Source organism: Erythrolamprus reginae, chromosome 1, assembly GCF_031021105.1.
Source record: "Erythrolamprus reginae isolate rEryReg1 chromosome 1, rEryReg1.hap1, whole genome shotgun sequence".
Classification (NCBI taxonomy): Eukaryota; Metazoa; Chordata; class Lepidosauria; order Squamata; family Dipsadidae; genus Erythrolamprus; species Erythrolamprus reginae.
This window is the reverse complement of record NC_091950.1, coordinates 271,728,923-271,734,922: the sequence shown is the minus strand read 5'-3', so window position 1 is coordinate 271,734,922 and position 6,000 is coordinate 271,728,923.

Genomic DNA, 6,000 nt, shown 5'->3' with positions numbered 1-6,000 from the left:
CTTCCCTCCTGAACCCTATTTAACCCTTTATCAGGTGTTGGGTTGAACCTTTGGGATGACTTTAGTATGTATTTCCAACAACCCCTCCCCCCCAATATTAGAATAGTTCAGTGATGATGAACCTATGGCACGGGTGCCACTGGTGGCACACGGAGCCATATCTGCTAACATGCGAGCTGTTGCCCTAGCTCAGCTCCAACGTGCATGTGTGGGCCAGCCAGCTGATTTTTGGCTCACAAAGAGGTTCTGGGAGGGCGTTTTTGGCTTCCAGAGAGTCTCTGGAGGGATGGGGGAGGGAATTTGTACCCTCCCCTGGTTTGAGAGAAGCCTCTGGAGCCTGGGGATTGGGAAACATTAGCCTACTGGGCCCACCAGAAGTTGAGGAACAGGCTGTTTCCGGCCTCCAGAGGCCTCCGGGGGGGGGGGGGGGGTTATATTTTGAATTATGAGTGTGGGCACTTGTGTATGTGCAAGAGCGCGTGCGCATGCTGTTTCGGCACCCGAGGGAAAAAAGGTTTGCCATCACTGGAATAGTTCTTCCATTGTGAGCTTTTTTGGAGTATAAGATGCACCGGAGTATAAGATGCACCTCAGTTTTAGGGGAGGAAAACAAGGAAAAAAATTCTGCCTCTGCCTCCCAGCAGTTTGCCTCCCAGCAAACAGCACAGATGATATACAATGTTTGCTGTGTATTTCTGTGCATGTGTGCCGGACTCATAGAAATAGCAAAGAATTGGAAAAACATACATTATGGCAGTATATTAATGCCAGAAAGTTTTCTTAAATATAGACACACTATCTTCTCCTAATTATGTAAATAGATCAACTCCAAACATGACTAAATCAAAGTTTAACTAAGCTGCCTTATCTTAATATTAAAACAGGACACTGTTACACTTCAGACTATACTTGTACAGATGCCGTTAAAATTGGTGTGGCTTTCTGGAAGTATAGTTATTCTCTGCTATTTTAAAGAAGATACATTACCATTGAGCCTCTTCAGATTGAGCATTTATTTTAAGAAGCTTCTTCATTTTGTTGTCTAGAACAATAATAAGGCAGTCCCAAAATACAGTATATCTTGCTCTGCATGTGCCTTTGGAATTTGCAGATAGAGTTGGCTCTGGAATATTGCTAGCAAATCTGCACAGAGTGATTTATTAAATTTCAGTGTAATTTTAAACTCAGAAGAAAATCTTAACCATACAACTCAAATTTTGCAGATGTTTCTTTGGCATTATCAATAAAGTAGCACTAATTGGAGATGCTCCTTTATTTGGGCAGCGCAGCGCTGACACAAAATAGGCACCATGTATCATAAAAGCGAATGTTATCTTGAAAATACAATTATGTGCAAAAGAAAGCATGTACAGTATATGTTTAATGCATCAGACATCTCCATGTTTGCAGCCTTCACTTTCATGAAGGTTTAAATAATGTTGTCAAGCATTATTCCTTGCTGTGTCTACATGGATACTTTGGTGTCAAAACAAAAAACGCTGAAATGATTTCTGCACCCATAAATGAGCTTTTGAATATCTGTACTAAACTAACATTATTCCTGTCATTGATGATGTACTGTATCTGGTAACAAAACTAGGCTTTCGCCTTAAGCTACAGCAAATTCCAGAATGATTATGCACATCTTTTAAACTAGAGAAGACAAATACTCCTGTTTGGGAACGTGGTGAAGAGATCAAGAAATCAAATGACAGCAAGAAGGGTTCAAGGAGGGGATACAGTATTCTTCCTTAAGAAGTGTACATGCCAGATGGAAAACACAGCAGATGGGATAAGACTCTTAGGTTAGCAGCTCATTCGTTTATATTTATATAGACACGGAAATGAACAGCAGGAGCATCAGACATAATGGGGACTGCCTTTTAATTCATCTTTTTCTGTGTGACTACTTAATAAAGACATTGTCACAAAGGGAATTGTTTAAAGAAGGGCTCTCCAATCTTGGCAACTTTAAGACTTGGAATATGCTTTAAGAATTCTGGGAGTTGAAATCCACAAGTCTTAAAGTTGCCAGTTGGAAACCTCTGGTTTAGAGCACAGCTTGCTATATTTCCGAATTTACGCCTCAGGCAGGATTTCAGAGAAGAGGAATGACATTTGCCTGGAAAATTGGTACACTTCTGACACAGTATTCAGCTTGGGGCTGGACAGGTCAATTGGTTGATTTAATATAAGACACTCCCTTGTATAACCTAGAGCACTTTTGTAAACAATGCATGATGATTGTTACAAGGGCATTTAGAGGCAATTCTTGATTTTTTAAAAATACCATTTAAAATACATAAAATATATGGACAAGTACTATATACTATTTCAGCAAGTTCTCCACAGAGGTTCTCCTTTAATAATTGAACTTTTGCTAAGATCAATATGTGATTATCACATTTAAAACTGTATGTATTTTTAATATACAGTGATACCTCGTCTTACAAACCCTTCGTCATACAAACTTTTTGAGATACAAACCTGGGGTTTAAGATTTTTTTGCCTCTTCTTCCAAACTATTTTCACCTTACAAACCCAAGCCGCCGCCACTGGGATGCCCCGCCTCCAGACTTCTGTTGCCAGCGAAGTACCCGTTTTTGCGCTGCTGGGATTCGTCTGAGGCTCCTCTCCATGGGAAACCCCACCTCCGGACTTCCGTGTTTTTGCAATGCTGCAGGGGAATCCCAGCAGCGCAAAAAGGGGTGCTTCGCTGGCAACGGAAGTCTGGAGGTGGGGTTTCGAGGACTTCTGTGTTTTTGCAATGCTGCAATTTCACTGAGGCTCCCCTTGCTGGGAAACCCCACCTCCAGACTTCCGTTGCCAGCGAAGCACCCATTTTTGCACTGCTGGGATTCCCCTGCAGCATCACAAAAACACGGAAGTCCGGAGGTGGGGTTTCCCATGGAGGGGAGCCTCAGGGAAATCCCAGCAGCGCAGAAACGGGCCCTTCGGCTGGCAAAAGGGGTGAGTTTTGGGCTTGGACGCATTAATCGCTTTCCCATTGATTCCTATGGGAAACATTGTTTCGTCCGGAACCAATTAAGTTCATAAGACGAGGTATCACTGTATTCATTTGATTTCAAGAGCTGCAGATTGTTGCAGGTTGCTGAATCATTCCCTTGTTTATAAAATCGGAAGTAACATAGATGGGATTTCTGCTTTGACAGGCAGCTATGCCTCAGTTTGGTAGTGAGTCATTATTTCCAGTCTGGCTATATATCAATAAAGTATTGAATTTTACTTTGTGCAGCCTTGGTGGTGTATTCTTAAATTAAGTTCTGGTGGAAAATATCTATCTTTATAATTAAAAAGCAAACATACTGGCACCTGGCAATAAGGCAATACAGGTAGTCCTCGACTTACAACTTTTTGTTTAATGACCGTTTGAAGTTTTGGCAGCAGCATTGAAAAAAAGGAAGTCATGACCCATTTTTCATACTTACAACTGTTGCAGCATCCCCAATGGCCACACAATCAAAATTCTGACCCTTAGCATCTGGAATGTAATTATGATGGTTGCATATGACCAGCCTTCGTGAACTTCCAAGAAGTAAAGTTAATGGGGAAGCCAGATTCACGTAACAACCATGTTACCAAGTTAACCTCTGTAGTGATTCACTTAACAACCGTGGCAAGAAAGATGGTCTTGCTTAGCAATCAAAATTTTGGGCTCAATTGTGGTTATAAGTCAAGGATGACAACATTAGGCTCAATTATGGCCATTTACTATCCCACTGGGTTCCACTTTAGCTTTGAACAGATAGCTCCCCTGTCACACTGCAAAATACTTACTGAGGAAAACTCCTCTCACATTTTCCATTAACCTAAGAGGGAAGAGAGAGGTCAGGCACTTAGAAAACAAATGTAATGGTTCATTTAGTTGTGTCATACCTTAATATAATTTTAAGTCTTGCCTTTGACAGAAAAAGGATATGCATTAGAATCAAATGACTTGCCATCCAAATACAAAGGCAACTTTTTCAGGTGTAGAATTTCCCTGTGGGAAAATTCCTTAAATGAGTGGTTGTGCAATTGTTTCATTTCTTCACTTGAAATGCTTACGTCTTAACGAATTAAGGCTGTGCACAATATACAGTTTTTATTGTGCAAGAGAAAATCCCCTGCAAGACATGATGTCATTCCTCTGATTTTTCTTTTCTTTGTTTGAATTACATCTATAACTTAATTGGTTTTGAATGTAAAAAGCAGCCTGATACTATAGTTGGTGCTGTTTAGAAAAGAATAAGCAAACTTTATAATTTCCCTGTATACACATACAGTAGCTGAGTTTCAACCCATCAGCCTTTCCAAGTTGAAGTAATGATTTTATGGATGACTGGCCTGTTGACATACAGTTATCCTGTATACGGATAAACCACAATATCAGTGTGACAATTCTATGAGAATTACTGGTAGTCAAAATGTAGGGCTAAATCAGCACTTAAAGCAGGGACAGCACCATTATGCAAAACAATTTGTTTTAACTTTACATTCTTTTAGTTACTTTTCTTCGTTTAAAACTCTCATAATTTGCAGATAACATGGTGTAGTGCAAGCTGGAGATAGCATCTAAAAATGACCAGTCTGGTAAAGATTTCTATAAATCTATATAATTTCTATGGTCTCCTTGTTTTGCTTCTTGCTTTGTGGCTGTTTTTGTGGAGGTGACATTGGGTAGTTATTCTAATCTAGAACCTCCACACAACTAAATCGTTTTATACAGTCGTAAAAGCATTGTATATGAACCCAAGCCTTCCTGCAAATTAAGAATTATTTTTAATAACCTTGAGCAGATTTATTCAGAACTAAGCCACAAAGAGCTTGGGTGGACTTATTCTTCAAGTGTGTTCAAGGATTATCACTGATTCTGTGGATCTTAACGCTGCAAAGTTGTGGTACTAAATGCCCCACCTGTTAGTGAATTCTTCAGCTTCAACCGCAACAACACATGAGCACATAATAGATTTAAACTAAATGTCAACCGCTCCAAATTAGACTGCAAAAAATATGACTTCATCAACAGAGTAATCAATGCCTGGAACGCTCTACCTGACTCTGTGGTTTCTACTCCCAACCCCCAAAACCTTTAACCTTAGATTATCTACTATTGACCTCTCCCTCTTTCTATGAGGTTTGTAAGGGGCATGCATAAACGCACCATCGTGCCTACTGTCCCTGTCCTACTGTTCTATTGTCTTCTATCATTACTTTTATCATTACCTAACTAATATTTATTTACACAAATTACCATCCTGTTATTGTTTGACAAATAAAATAAATAAATTTTGGATTCAGTGGTGTTTGAAATATCCTTTACTAAGGTAAATAGTACTCGGCTTGCTTTTCAAATCCCTTAATCTCTTTTGTTTTTATCATTTGTAATAGTTTTGGATGCAAATGACCCCTCCAGAATTCCACCCTGGAGATGGTAGAGATGCTTCCAATCTTTTCACGTATATTCCTGACATACTGTATCCTGGAAACATCTTACAAACCTTCCAGAGTTTGTGAGACAGTTTATCACAGCTCTTCTTAATAGTTGCTGCTACTAGCTATCTCAGGGTTATTTGCTGGCACCAATTTCTCATTGCTATTAGAGGCTAGTTCTAAAAAGATTTAAAGGTTTCCCTTCTCCAGTCTTGACTGGTGATTGACGCAAGGGGGAGGTCTCTGATCTCTGAATCTCAGTCCAGGAAGCCTGTATTGTCTGAGAGATGCATCTGTCATCATGTGGCCTATTTAGGAACAGGAAGCACAATAATGCAGGATTGTAGAGGCTAGTTCTATAATAAAAGAGGTGGGTTGTTGTTTTTTACAGTCACAGTATGAATAATTTTAAGGATACTGTTTTAAGAACACTTTTTTCAGTCTAATTGCTCTATCACTTTAGAACGATAGGCAGTAGGGTAGGATAGTTTAAGGTACAATTTTTTATCTTCAGAAATAGTTGTATTTTGGATTGTGCAAGATTGCATCTTTAGCAACTCAAGCATA